Source organism: Eucyclogobius newberryi, unplaced genomic scaffold, assembly GCF_026437365.1.
Source record: "Eucyclogobius newberryi isolate DKJ021-1_F unplaced genomic scaffold, fEucNew1.0.hap1 SCAF_10, whole genome shotgun sequence".
NCBI lineage: Eukaryota > Metazoa > Chordata > Actinopteri > Gobiiformes > Gobiidae > Eucyclogobius > Eucyclogobius newberryi.
Genome location: NW_027315724.1, coordinates 25348452 through 25362651, shown reverse-complemented (window position 1 = coordinate 25362651; position 14200 = coordinate 25348452). Strand labels below are relative to the sequence as shown.

Sequence of the window (14200 nt, the reverse complement as noted above, 5' to 3'; positions counted from 1 at the left end):
TTGCTGCAGTGCTGCGCTGTCCGTGAAAGGTGTCAGTCGTTTCCTCGGATAACCAAAGGCTCTCGCGCGTCCAGAGACGACCACTCCGCTCTGTGCTCTGCTCCAGACATCATGGCGTGACAGCGAGTCTGTACGACGGGGGTCTCGTTACGCAGGTGCACCGCGTTTTGGGGGAAAGGCTTGCTTTTGCTTGTTTGTCCGGGACACATCGTGATTCTTCTTCACTAAAGACAGCCTCCGCATTGCTTTGTGGACCAAGTGAGAACTAATTGCTCGCATGCGCTGCTTCCTCGGAGGACGGAACACTCTCTGTGCTTGGGTGGGAGTCCATCGTTACGACCGACGCTGAGGAAGTTGTGGCAACAAATTGCTGAAGCTACGAACAACTGCCGGTCAAAAACAGGCGTGATAACCGGGATAAACCGCTGCTGGATAGTTTTTTTTTCAGCTTGGTGGTTTTATTTTTGTAGACTTGGCGCAGAATTTGACGCCAGTATCCCAGGCGTCAGATGCGCTTGGAAGCAACTGCAGTTTTCCGTCAAGGATCCATCTGGGCTGTGAATTCGAGCACCCGAGAGACTTATTCGAAATCAAACCTTTCCTTATTTATGCGCCACGTAGCTCAACGCGATGGACACAAACCCACCACATACTGACGCTTTAACCCCGTAGAAGCTCAACTTGGGCACACCTGACTCTCAGCGGCTTTGTTTTTTTTTTTGCTTTTTTTGTTGTTGTTGTTGTTTTTTTTTTCTTCTTCATCTTGGACAATGGATTTTGGCTTTATGTTTCAGCCACATTCCGGTCGCTGTTGAAATTAAGGTGGGGTTTTTATTCCAAAGCAGGTGACAGGGATCCCGGTCTCACGCCGAAGACTGCATATTACCTATTGGATGTTTGCACCAACCAGACAAACCAAGAGAGAAAGACAAACGCTTTTACGCATGGTGGAAATAAACCAATATCTGCATCCGACGAGGGAAATGTTCCTCCACTCTTTAACATTTGCTTTATGAGGATTACTTTGGGTAAGTCACTTGGCGCACTTGGGGAGAAGGGGGGGTAATGACTTTCACACCCTTTGAGATGCTAAAGTATGATCTATCTGTATATCTATCTATCTATCTATCTAATCTATCCATCTATCTATCTATGTATCTATCCATCTATCCATTTGCTTTCTGGACACTTAAGCAGACTGGAGAAGATCTCACGTGGTGGAGCACTTATAGCTGCATGAATGCTGTGGGCCTATGATGAAAAAGCCTTGGCACATCTACGCCTTGCCTATTTAGTGCGCAGATTTAGATGCTTAAGCTATGACACATTAGTTAAATGCCCAGAGACAGTGAAAAGTGCATGGAGAATGGCCGGGTGTGTCTGCATCAGCACCACGAGAGAGCATATAGGCCAACATTTCCTAATATGAGAAGCCTGAAATGAAAGAGCGCTACGAGAACTGTCCGAGCGTGGCCGGGTTGCAAAAGTAAAACTTGTACATTGATTGTGTTAACGAGACCGATGCTGAACGTCCTGTCATGGTGTTGTTGTTTACTAATCAGTACACCCAGTTTGAAGATGATAGAGAATCCCAGATACCCTGATGCATCATGATTAGGATCTCACATGCACTATAAATGAGTGCTGCCAATTGTGTTAAGGCCCTGCCATCATTTTGCAGTTATTCAATAAGCTCAGTGGGCTCAACTTCCACTCAGCACTTCTGCGCAAGTTACTCCATGACTCTAATTTTGGCACGCAGAGGCAGGAAGGGCCTCAAAGGTCATTGTCTGGTCTCTGGGACTGTTCTCATCACTCAGAGTACATGGAGAACAGCAGAGCAGATGGGGATTCATGTTGTACAGTGCGGGCAAGGACACAGCCAGGTTGTAAATTTATTAGATTGAGGTGGGGTTAGGAGTCAATACACTTACAAAGAAGTCAAGAGTACATCCCTCATATACACTAGCTTTATCCTCATAATTCTATCCAGGAATTCCCCGGGGAACATGCATTGGCCAATCTGCTATCAGGGGTTAGCCACCAGCCTGACTGCAGCGTGCAGAGCTACTGGGAAACACAGTGCCATACACGCTGCTTTAGCTTAAGTGAGCTTAGGGACTGTGCAGTGCACTCATACATAGAGCAGAGCAGCGGTCAGTGGAGAGCTCTTTCTGCTGAAATAAAACAGCAGGGGGGAAATGGAGGCTGTCGCAGGGTTGAAGCATTGCAACAAGCAATAAAGACACTTGACTTTTATGGCTTGAATAAAGAGAAGCAGCTATTTTGGGGCTACATTTCAGTGGTGGATAACGCTGTGTATTTAATTGAATTGAATGAAGTTATTTGCTTAACACTGAGCACCATAGGTTTAACTCTGCGGGCTTCTAAAGGAGATTAAATAGGTTTCTCTACCTGATACCCTTGAGTTTTGATTTGTATTATAAATAAGTGGTTTAATACAAGCCTCTTAAATATTTAGAAGTCTTTCTTTACACTAGTTCACGGTTGTTGGCAACGATCCTATGGCAATGTGTTGCAGTGTGTTACAGCAGAAGCTCAGCCGCGGCTGTCATGTGTGTGCATAATGTGATCAGACAGTATGGTCATTATCATTATCATGAATTATTCCTCACACTTTCACCAGGTATAGCATTAGTCCTGCACTAAACACAGGGCTGTAGCAGTAAATGCATTGAAAGTGTCATGGTTGACGAGAGGAGGCTTCTGTTTTTGGGTGCTGTACACAGACTTAGGGTTAGATTAATGGGGGCTCTCTCACTTGCCATTTTGTTGCATTGTGTTAAAGCAGCTGCTTGTGGTGCCTGTGTTATGTGTTCACATTATGAAATCACATCAAGGTTATCAACCACTGCAGGTACTGGACTATAATATATACGTGTCATCTTTTCATTTATAAGCCAGTGATAGAGGTTTTAAGAAGAGCTTTTAAACCTGAACTATGAAAATAGCCCGGGTGACTCATCCTCACTGTGACATTTGCACATTGTACACAGTTGTACCAAAGATGTTTTTCAAGTACACAGAGCTATGGGAAGCAAAGAGACTTTTTAGCATGCATGTAATTTTCCACTGCAAGACACAATTATTCACAGTGCAAAACAACAATAGCATAAAATAAAGAACATAATGTGGCAGTGCCAGACCAGGGCAATAAAAGAAACCAATTTATTAGAAAAGAAGGGAGGTTAGGCTAGGATCTTGTTAAGTACATTAACTCATATTTCAAAGCTCAGTTTGGTATTTTGTGAATTTTTTCTCTCTCACTCTGCAATATTTTGTAAATAAACAACAATACTTCAAAGAATGAGATGACGAAAAAGCATGAAACAGTTTCAAAAGAGTGATGTCAGGGAAGGAAAATGTTCTACCGTTTTGGTAATGGTTGGGTTGGGAGTGTGAAAGAAGAATTGATTCAGTTATGGAAAAAAAGGCTGGCAAAGAAATAGGTTCCTCGAGACAGAACAAGATGGATGCTTCTACTACCGAGACAAGATATTAACCACAAGATGTACAGGATAACTAATGACCAAGTCCAATATCATGCAGCGATTATTTAATTTTATTTCAAGAACAGCAAATAACACCATTGGCAAAATAGAAATGATTGTAAGAATATTAAAAAACAGAACCTGCTCCAGCCATAACATAACATTTTGATTTCATTAATGTTTTCCTCAACATCTGCACTTCAACTAAGATGAGTTAGTCTATTTGATGCAAACCCTTGAGCCACATCTTCAGGATTAATGAGAATAAGCCAACTCATTATCGGATGTATAAGATTGAAGTTAGGTAAAGTTGTATTTCAGCAGCTATGAGCAGTAACATTATACAGCAGTAGTACTTATTAAGTATTTATGACTTCTATAAACATGCACAGGTCAATTCTGCAGGTAGTGGTTAGTAACTTACTTGTCGTAGCAACTAAGAAGGTGTGGTAATACTTGTAGCATTAAATGAGTAATTATCCAATATTAAAAATGTTATCCAATAACCAAACTAAAATCAAGCCACTGTGCACCTTTATTCCACACTGTTGGTTAATTTATGGACGCCTTTAATGCGTCAGTTGCAGGTCTATTCCTCCTCAGAGTGACCTCAGAACTGACCCACTCAATCTTCTCTGTGCAGAGGCGGCAGATTTTCACAGTTTCGTGGCCCAGGCTTACACAAAGTTCAAAGTCGCCCAGGTTAAATGGATCAAAAACTTGTGGGTGACCTTGTTTCTGTTGGCCGCTGGGATTTGTCCCTTTACATGCTGAAATAATCACTTCCCTGCTATTAACGATAAGACACAACGCAGCATCAAAATATTGTACCTGAGAGGCTATTCAAGACAAAAATGAAAATAATTCAAAAATCCTATAAAAGACAACATCGTGCTATAAATGCATCAGATAACATCAGCTTGAATGTGAAAATGTGTTCGTGACTCAATGGAAAAGATTACTTACCCCTGAAATATGGCCTATTAAGGATTGTATGAGTTTTGGCACATCTTTTCCTTAAAATGCATATCACTCCAACCCTTCAAAGAACATTTCCAATTGATGACCTTGTTTGTCAAAACCAAATGAAAAAAGTATAATTGTGGAGTTGTATTTTTGGCTCTTTAACCCTCTCTATATGTGTCATTTGTTGTTGTGGATTTTGAGTGTCTGCCCTGACCATGCCTTTTACTCGTGTCAGAGCGTGTTGTTTTCCTGACACATGGATAGAAACAGATGAGCTAAGAAGCTGCCGGGGATCAGCACTGACCCTCTTGCCGCTACATGACGAATGTCATATAAAATGGAAGCTATAGGGTGTGACCAGCATGTACAATATAGGTCTGTGAGGGAGGAGGGCACTGGTGCACGGACTGCAGCTGGAGAAATAACCATACAGAGCCAAGAATAGAGATGAATAGATTGCTAATTATACTTGAGGAATGTAATCCTGTATTGAACCGTTCAAATAAGACATCATCTATACATATTCCATAAACCGTCAGTTTACGAAAGCATTTATTTTATTCTAGTTAATTGTAAGTGGTTCCACTGCATTTAATCAAGGCATATCAGATGAATTAACATAACCTAAACCTAGACATAGACCATACCATATGCCATCAACTGGTTGTCATTTAAATACAAAGAAACAAAACACTTTATTGCACAAAATTTGTAAGTAAAAAGGCGAATAGCGAGCTCATATTATGGTTGTGCTGCTGCCCAAGGCTCAAAATAATGTATAAGCCTCAGTTTAATAAACATGAAATAGCCAACACAGTCATCACACAATTGACTTCAGCATATGTCTCCATAGCTTCTCAGTTCTGAGCATTCATCCTGCCATTGCTGCAGTCTTAAACCCTGACAGAGGGAGACTGTCTCTGGACATTTAAATAAAGGGTTTTAATATGTTGTAAACTCCTACACTCCTCAGCCTCCCGGGTAAGGTCTATTCCAAGGTACTGGAGAGGAGAATCCGACCGATAGTCGAACCTCGGATTCAGGAGGAGCAGAGTGGTTTTCGTCCCGGTCGTGGAACACTGGACCAGCTCTATACCCTCCATCGGGTGCTCGAGGGTTCATGGGAGTTTGCCCAACCAGTCCATATGTGTTTTGTGGATCTGGAGAAGGCTTTCGACCGTGTCCCTCGGGGTGTCCTTTGGGGGGTGCTCCGGGAGTACGGGGTCCGGGGCCCTTTGCTCAGGGCTGTCCGGTCCCTGTATGACCGGAGCAGGAGCTGTGTTCGCATTGCCGGCAGTAAGTCAGACCTGTTCCCAGTGCATGTTGGACTCCGCCAGGGCTGCCCTTTGTCACCGGTTCTGTTCATAATTTTTATGGACAGAATTTCTAGGCGCAGTCAGGGGTCGGAGGGTGTCCGGTTTGGGGACCACAGGATCTCATCTCTGCTGTTTGCAGACGATGTTGTCCTGATGGCTCCATCAAACCCGGACCTGCAACATGCACTGGGACGGTTTGCAGCCGAGTGTGAAGCGGCTGGGATGAGAATCAGCACCTCCAAATCCGAGGCCATGGTTCTCGACCGGAAAAAGGTGGCTTGCCCTCTCCAGGTGGGTGGGGTGTCCTTGCCCCAAGTGGAGGAGTTCAAGTATCTCGGGGTCTTGTTCACGAGTGAGGGAAGGATGGAGCGTGAGATCGACAGGCGGATCGGTGCAGCGGCTGCAGTGATGCAGTCGCTGCATTGGACCGTTGTGGTAAAGAGGGAGCTGAGCCGAAAGGCAAAGCTCTCTATTTACCGGTCGGTCTACGTTCCTACCCTCACCTATGGTCATGAGCTTTGGGTAGTGACCGAAAGAACAAGATCGCGGATACAAGCGGTCGAAATGAGTTTCCTCCGCCGTGTGGCTGGGCGCTCCCTTAGAGATAAGGTGAGGAGCTCGGCCACACGGGGGGAGCTCGGAGTAGAGCCGCTGCTCCTCCACGTCGAGAGGAGCCAGCTGAGGTGGCTCGGGCATCTGTTTCGGATGCCTCCTGGGCGCCTCCCTCGGGAGGTGTTTCAGGCATGTCCCACCGGGAAGAGGCCCCGGGGAAGACCCAGGACACGCTGGAGAGACTATGTCTCTCGGCTGGCCTGGGAACGCCTCGGGATCCCCCCGGAGGAGTTAGAGGAAGTGTCTGGGGAGAAGGAAGTCTGGGAGTCCCTGCTCAGACTGCTGCCCCCGCGACCCGGCCCCGGATAAAGCGGCAGAAGATGGATGGATGGATGTTGTAAACAAAACAGGGGCTCGTGCTGTGGCAAAACTCTTACTCATGTCTTGTACTGTCTTCTACTTTCCCTCTCTTTACCTTGATTCAGTCATGCCTGCACTGCATCTGTTCATATTGATCAATTACTTCTACCAAGAACTACATTTCCCATTTGGCTCTCCAGGGAAAGCCAATTAAGAAGGCTGCTCCCTCCCATGCCCTTGTGAAAAGCACGCCAACACAGTCCAGCCCCATTAAATTATGCATAAGAACAATATTTTATTGTGCAGCACTACCACACTGCTAACTTGTTCGATTAAGACTTTCTCTGCTCCACCACAGAGCAATAGTCCAAATGCATTGTAGTTAATGGAGCACTCTATTCTGACTGTGGCATTAACAGGAGATAATGCCCACATAAATTATTACCACTAAATATGTCACTATAATTGAGATTATGTCAATGCATATGTTGGAACTTCTTACATCTCAAAAGATGTTTTATTGTAAAACATAAACAAATAAAATAAAAAAAAAACATTGAGAAAGAATATGCTTTTTATTTTTTGATCCTGGAACTTTTTGGAACCTAGCAACTACAGTAATATGGACATTATTTTGACCAATCTATGTGAATATGAAGATATTTCTTAAAAAACGCAGCAAATATTTTAAATTCAGTTTCTTTTATGAACGCTACAACATTAAATGCCCTTTTAAAAGCTTCAACCTTCATCTTTTTCTCGTTTGGCTGTATTTCTGTGTCTAATAGAGCTACACACAGTCTTTACACCAGAAGAGGCTTTCTCAATTTGTTTTTGCATGTTTTTTTATTTCTGAGGATTGCTCTGAAAATCCAAGGTCTGTTTCTTCTTTTTAAACCAGTTATTCAGAGGTAATTTGTTTTCTTTCCTTAATGGATAATTCATAATCAAAAAAGCCTGTGAAGCAAACTTGATTTTTGCGTGTTTTGAGCTGAAAATAAATAAAAGTTGGCTTTGATTTGATCCTCCCCATTGTAAGGCTTACAAGAGAGAATTCCACTGAAAAAAATACCACTTCTAGGATGTGAGCGTAACTAGGCTTGGAAAAACAATCAAGCTTGGAAAAAATTAAAATTAAAAAACTTAAAGTGAATGCAAAACATGTATTTGGCACAGATCCATGCAATAGCTTTTTGCCTTTTGTCTAGCCTCTTGTGCATGTATCATTTGATATCGTTCTCATATTGTACGCGTGACACTGGCATTCTGGTAATTTACTGCTCTGGGCTTTTCAAACGACAAGCTGGCAGGTTTATTTTAAGGTATGTCTCTATTGTATACGTGCAAAAAGTCTCAGATTATTGCAGTTTAAATCTTACGGCCCTCTGAAGCCTTTATTGTGCAGAAATACCGCAAAATGTTCACTTGGGCAAGATTTCAGACCCAAATAGGATTGTTTCTGCAGAAAAAGATGGCGCTTCTTGCGTTTCATTACTGTAGTTCCTTTTTAATAGCACAATTAATTCATTGAAAAGAGACACATTGGAGGTGTGAGGATTGGAGCTGTTATAACCAAAATAACATGAACATTGCTAAGGAGGGTACATCTTCTTCTTAAAGCACCACAGTTTGCTCTCTCAACATATAAGGTGGAGACAATTGAAACAATTTGTTTATGCTTTACATTTATATGTGATATTTATATGATTTACATGTGATATTGTAAATTGTAAAAGGATGTTTCTCCAAATGCCTTTTCCTCCCATAGGGTCACATAGGTTACACCTTAAAGTAGCAGCTACACACAAACGTTCCAATCTTGTACTTAATACGGTTTTGACTAATAGTACAGACCAATTTGTTGATAACTAATTCACAGCCTGATTTATTACAGTTTTAATTCTAAAACATTGGATACATGAAATTTTACACCAGATTTTAGTCAGATCTAGATTAAGCTCAAAATTAAATAAGATAAGATCCAAAATCCCTTCTGTATGTTTTGTTGTATCTGTTATGTCAACAAAATGAAGCCAGAAATGTAAAACCAGCCTTTTATCTATTTTTCACATTTATATGTCCCAAATTATGTGAAATGTGGGCAGAATTTACACATGAAAATAATTATATGTAAAAATGATGAGAAACTTACATTTATCTACATAAACTACACTATTCAAGATTCAAATTGATAGCTCTAAATTTAAGATGTTTTTGTATTCACCTGCAGTTTTCCCACAATGCCCTCAAATGTAATGATGTAAATATAGCATAAACAATTTTCTTAAAGGTGCAGAGTCCTGTTGGCTTTGTTCCTCTGTATGGCTTTTTACATATTTATCTAGCATTTATTAAGTGACAGGTGTTTTTATTGGGAAACACGCACTCTAACTCCACAGATCTGACTTGTAGCTTTGCCTGATGCCGTCACATGCTTGTCTCCATGGAGATTTTTTTTATGACACACTAAACATTGACGACAAACATCTCTATGGAAAAATGACAGACTTGTGCATTTTCAGGTGAAAGTGCCTCTTCTTACAGTATGTCCATGTTTTAGTCCTGAAAGTGTTGATCCTGAGTGCCAGATGCAATTTGAATACTCTAAGCTAAGCAGTATATCCATTGATCAGCACATTATTACACATACATGGGCAAAACGATTCTTCAGCAAGGTAGTTTCTTGCTGACAGCGACTTTGAACTGTGGCTGAGAAAATCCATTCTCCCAATTCACTTGTATTGGTTGTTTGTTCCTTGTATCCTCATTGTTTACCAAAGTTTGCCTATTAATTATAGGGACCAATGCTGATGCAGAGCGCAGGCTAATTTCAGCCATACCTCATTTTGCTGCTATTTATTGCCATGTTTCAGCAGATTGATTTTTGTATTTGTCGGATTGTGCCCCGACTCCCCTGTGTCCAGTGGCTGATTTCCTGTTTAGCAGAGCTTTATAAACCTTTCACAGAATAGTCTACAGCTCTCGTATGCTCTTTAATGGGCTCCATGCTGAGTGCAGCGTGGAAGGGTATGCTGAAATTTCATCACTGATAAACACCAATTACAACTGCATTTTAGCATTGTTTCAATATAATTGAATTTCGTCATTATCGAAATAATGCAACATTATATTGATTACGACGATATTCAGATGATATTTAAACAATGCATCAGGGATGTTCTAAAATGTAAATGTCTTGGTTCAAGTATTGCGCAAATGTAACTATGACCATAAATGTAACCACAAAAGGACAGGAATCTAACTTTATACTAGATGCTTTGGAGGTTAGATTAGACTTTTTGAGGTAATCTTTACTAGTTTGACCAATATATATTCTTTACTAGTTTGACCAATATATATTATATATATTATAATATGAATTATATAATATAAATTATAATTGGTCATATTATTATATAATATAATAATATGACCAATTTATCTATTTCCCACCTCACCGCCTTTTTGTGTTGTATTTTTACTAAGGACGCTGGTCTGTTGCAAAATATTTCACAATGCATGGTTATTAATGATTTCATAACCACTAAACACTGATTGCTTGCCGTTTTGTTATCTGTGATTCCTACCTGAAGGTGAGGGGAGAGCAGGAATGACAGTAAACCATCAGGTTGTCTAATTGGCTAATTTGCACTCATAACGGCAGAAATAAGAACCAAGGAGAAAGTTGACATAAAAACACCAAGAAGACCTTTGGAAGTGGCGGTGGTGTGTAATTGACTAGATATAATTGCGTCCCATATTAACACCTGGTCATTGCACCGTTTTTAGCACAGCATCAAGGTGACATTGGTATAAGCAAAATAGATGTTGAAGATAAAAAATGGCCTTGAATTTATTTTTTGTAAACCCAGAGGATGTTTTTGTCCTTAATGCAGCAGTGTCCAAAGAAGAACATCTTTATTTCCCTCGGACCATCGGAGTGGTAGTGAAGGGGATCACAACGAGCTGCTGTGCCGGGTTCTAATGCAATGCAGGCCATATATAGACCCACAATAATAGTCTCATTGTGAGCAGCTTCTTAATGCAAGGAGCTGGGCTTGAGAGAGTCCTTTTTGTTGCCATGAGGATTGCACTGAAGTACTGTTAAATGCATACGACAGATTACATTATACATTTCATTAAAACATGATTGTATTGAGGATTGTACAAAAAAAGCCTATTTTTCCAAGTTTGACCATTTTGGTGACGTTTGTACTCGTACTTCCTGGTTGGACATGAGCAGCAGATGTGACATAGGTAATCACAGCGGTTACCTAGCAACCATACTCTAAATGAGGGCCAAAATAGTTAATGACTTGTAACAAAATACCTAATAACCTCTTTATTTTGTTAAATATCTTTGTTTAAACTGTCAGAAAAAATGTGTCTGCATTTTGGATGGAATGTTGCTTATTGATAACCAGTGGTGTGCGGTGACCTTTATGGATGGGCAAGCAGACTAAGGGTGTTCATCAATGTTTAGTGAATAATAGAAAAGGAAAAAAAGAAAAAACTATTACATGAGAGCAGGCTTCGAACCCAGGTCTCTCTTGTGAAGGCCGATAGGCAACCCCTATTGAGCTAATCTCCCTGTGAATGCCAGAGTGATAAATAACCTGACATCATCGACCAATTAATTACACAAATTAGCGTTCGCTGTTGTAAATGTTGTAAATGACTACCTGTATTTCTAACTAATGCCCAATCATTACATACATGAACAGAACCGGAGCTACAAACAAAGACTTGTCTCTAAAAGATAGTTTTTTTAAGTCCATTTGTTGAGACTTGGCGCTGCTGTTGCTTCCCTTCTGCACATGCTCAGTTAGGACAAAACCTGCAAACATCCTTTGTTTTCACACATGGGTTTGAGGCTTTGCTGTCCTCAGAGCGCATGCAAAGGCCTCTAAAAGAAGCTGTTTACCTCTCTAAAAGTTTTAAAAGCTCATATTAGAGACTGGAGCATGAACGAGCCTCTGAAGATTGCGCCGCTTTGTTAAAAGCAGAATCATGCTTCCCACGTAGTAATGCCCAGCGGCCTGTAGCGGCCACTAAAAGACACCGTGACTTCAAGTGAGGGGAAAACGGGCTTATTTGGATATATTTTAGAACAATTCATATATTAATTGCCAGGTTTTCTTCTCTTTCTACCTGCCCTTTAACTGGTGTAAATCTATGATAAATATTTACCCACTAAACAAAGGCATAATACATGTTTTATTTGATTTTAACCTGCCATATGGACAAGAAATGTGGTATCATTATGGAATTCACATTGCCTCGTTTTCAAACATCCCTCTTATCTTATAAATGCCTGTGTTGTCATCAAATCTTAAAAGCTTTATTTTCCACATCTCCACAGCAAAGACCTACTTTGCTAGGTAACACAGAAACGTACGACACGGGCTAACAATAGGTGTTTTTACAGCCCATCTGACAGTGCAGACTCTACCCTGTCCTGCAGCAAGTACCGCACTGTGTCCTACAAATGTGAGTTGTATTGAAGAGAATTAAAGCTAGTCCAGCAGTGCCCCAATGTTCCGCACAACAATCACAAACGCTGCAGTGATCGGGCCAGTGCCAAATGGCTTTAGTCGACCTAATGTTTTGTCTTAATTATGAATACTGAGCAAGTGTAACTCACTGTGGAGATGTGTTCCTGCCAAACTCAATGAGCTTAAAGACCGGATGTGAATATTTAAATGGCCGACACGGAAAATATGCAAATGTGTGCGTTTCGCTGCATGGTGGCTTGATAGGCTTGTCTTTTAGAATACATATGGTCCATATGAAAAATTTCAATAATAGAGTCACTAGGATTCATGGCATTTATTATTAGTAGTAGTGGTTTTCAGGCACAAATACCTATCTAGATGGTTTTGCTGCATGCATTTTTCCTGCTGTGTGAAGCACTTTGAATTGCCTTGTGTATGAAATGTGCTCTACAAATAAACTTGCCTTGCCTTGCCTTTTAGTTAGGGTAAAGTATGTAATTATGTAATTGAACTGTCATGATATCAACTTTTGAAGAGAGATGTATTGCTAAATAATATTGAAATAACTTCAAGCCGCTGACACAATCGCTCTAAATCCGCAGAATTGCAATAAATTATTTTATAAAATGTACAATACCAATGAAAACCATGAGCTGCAAAAAGCCAATTGAAACTCAACAGTTTATAATAATACTAATCTAATAGTACTTATCTGATACTCCAAACCTCATATCTTATGTTACTATGTAAAAAGAAACAAATTAATTCCATTGTGCAAAGAAAATGTACACATGATAAATACTGAGCCTCAAAAATATTGTTCGATGTAGTATAGTCGTTATAGCAATAATTGTGACATCAATCAAGCAGTCGCAATGTCTAAATCAATGTCTATTGACTATTTGCTCATTATGAATTACGTTTTTGTTCAAGCTTTGTTCAAGTGTTACCTGAATATCAGCAGGATTATTCTCACTGCAGTAACTCTGATACAGCTGCACTAAAACAGAAGCAGAGAAGTACACAAGTTGCACCACATTTTGCTATTAACTGGTGAAAATGTAATTAAATTAAACAATACAACAGTCATCACATACACTGAACATTTCCCTCTCTACCTACAATGCTTTTTCAGTCTGTTTCCTTCGCGACCCTTGCGTGTTTTGAAGGAGGCGAGCCACTATGACTCAAAACAAGCGTGAAGCGGGCGAAAACAAGCATTATATGAAGACTCGAAAAACGACACTCTCCTGCTTTAACCCCACCGCGCTCCCGTCTGTCAAACCCCTTCAAGTACACCTACCGAGACCCGCCCTCAGAAGGTCAGCGGCGGATCATTCCTGACCAATGGTGCGGAGATTCCAGAGCGCATGAAAGTTTTATGTCTTGTACTTGGCTATGCAGAAAACCAGCAAACAAGCAGAGTGTTGTAAAAGTGCTGGCGTCGTTAAAGTGAGTTGGTAAGAGGGAGGAGGTAGCAGGTGGTTGCAAGAACAGCCTTTTGGAGCCACTCGAGCTTGTGCTTATTGATGGCTCTCTGACAGGGCGAGGCAGGTCATTAGGTAGACCAGACAAACTATCTCTTCAGTGGGAGGCCTGATGGATGAAGACTGCGTGGATGTGTCGTGGGCTGGGGTTCTATTGACTAAAAGTGCCTCGTTTATGAAGCCAAAAGATTAGTGATAGCGCGTTTAATGTGAGACAGCATCCCACCGGTTGTTTGGATAGATGCCATGTTGACAAAGTTAACTTCTTTACTTCGTTGCTTATGAAAGCTTTTTCTTTTGAAATATAGAAATGCCTAGTTTCAGCTTGTGGTGAGGCGCAATATCTGTTGATTTTTTTTTCTTCTTCTTCCGATACCAAGTAATAAGAGTGCATTTACAGCTGGTATTTGGTTCTAAATTGATCACATTTTGGCCTTGATATGGACTTGGTTTAGTGCTGTTCTAGTTCTTGTTTAATCCTGGTTTGGTCCAGGTTTAGATTCAGAGTTAGT

The 14200-nt window shown here is 40.9% G+C and overlaps 1 protein-coding gene across 1 annotated transcript in view; it reads left to right on the top strand.

The window, feature by feature from the left end:
• Nucleotides 1-729: 729 nt before the first annotated feature.
• lrfn1 (leucine rich repeat and fibronectin type III domain containing 1) overlaps nt 730-14200 on the top strand; it is a 129758-nt gene continuing 116287 nt past the window's right edge. Inside the window, exon 1 of the mRNA XM_072464292.1 lies at nt 730-1028. The gene's annotated coding sequence lies outside the window, so the exon portion shown is untranslated. The remainder of the gene's footprint in view (nt 1029-14200) is intronic.